A 597-nucleotide genomic window follows, 5' to 3' on the forward strand; every position below is an offset into this window, starting at 1 on the left:
GGTTTTACTCCTTCAGACGGCCGGTTACCATCTTTTTTGTAAACGTAGACGTATATAATATCATAAATGTTTGAAACTATCTCCTCAGCGTTTGTATTTGGACTGGAATAGTATTTTTGAAAATACATTTATATTTTCGAAGTGAATGCCATCGGGATGCATTAGCTAGAAATGAAGAAAATGTCTTGCTGCAGTCCAGTGGACTGACAATTTTTAATCTGATACTGTCGGGCAGTAGTGATCTATTCTTATTCTGTTTATCTGCAGTATTCTCAGACCAATCAGCTACGACAAATTTCTTGTGGAGAGGATGTTTCATTCAACAACTTACGGTGAAGAGTACAAACTATAATAGTATTAATGGGATAGTTATAAAAAAGAACACAGATGACATACATACAGTTCATTTATTTTTACATATAGCTGGGTATATGCACACACTCAAATGAAAACGTAATTCTAAAAGCCTGCATCAGGTGCTGTAAAACTCATATATAGTTCTATGTGTACTTATGTGCAACACACATCGAATTATTGGGCTACGTTCTCTTTCGTGAACTGGGAGTTAACTGTGATAGGTCTAGTACATTGGTCCAT

The sequence above is a fragment of the Schistocerca americana genome, chromosome 4 (assembly GCF_021461395.2).
Source record: "Schistocerca americana isolate TAMUIC-IGC-003095 chromosome 4, iqSchAmer2.1, whole genome shotgun sequence".
Classification (NCBI taxonomy): Eukaryota; Metazoa; Arthropoda; class Insecta; order Orthoptera; family Acrididae; genus Schistocerca; species Schistocerca americana.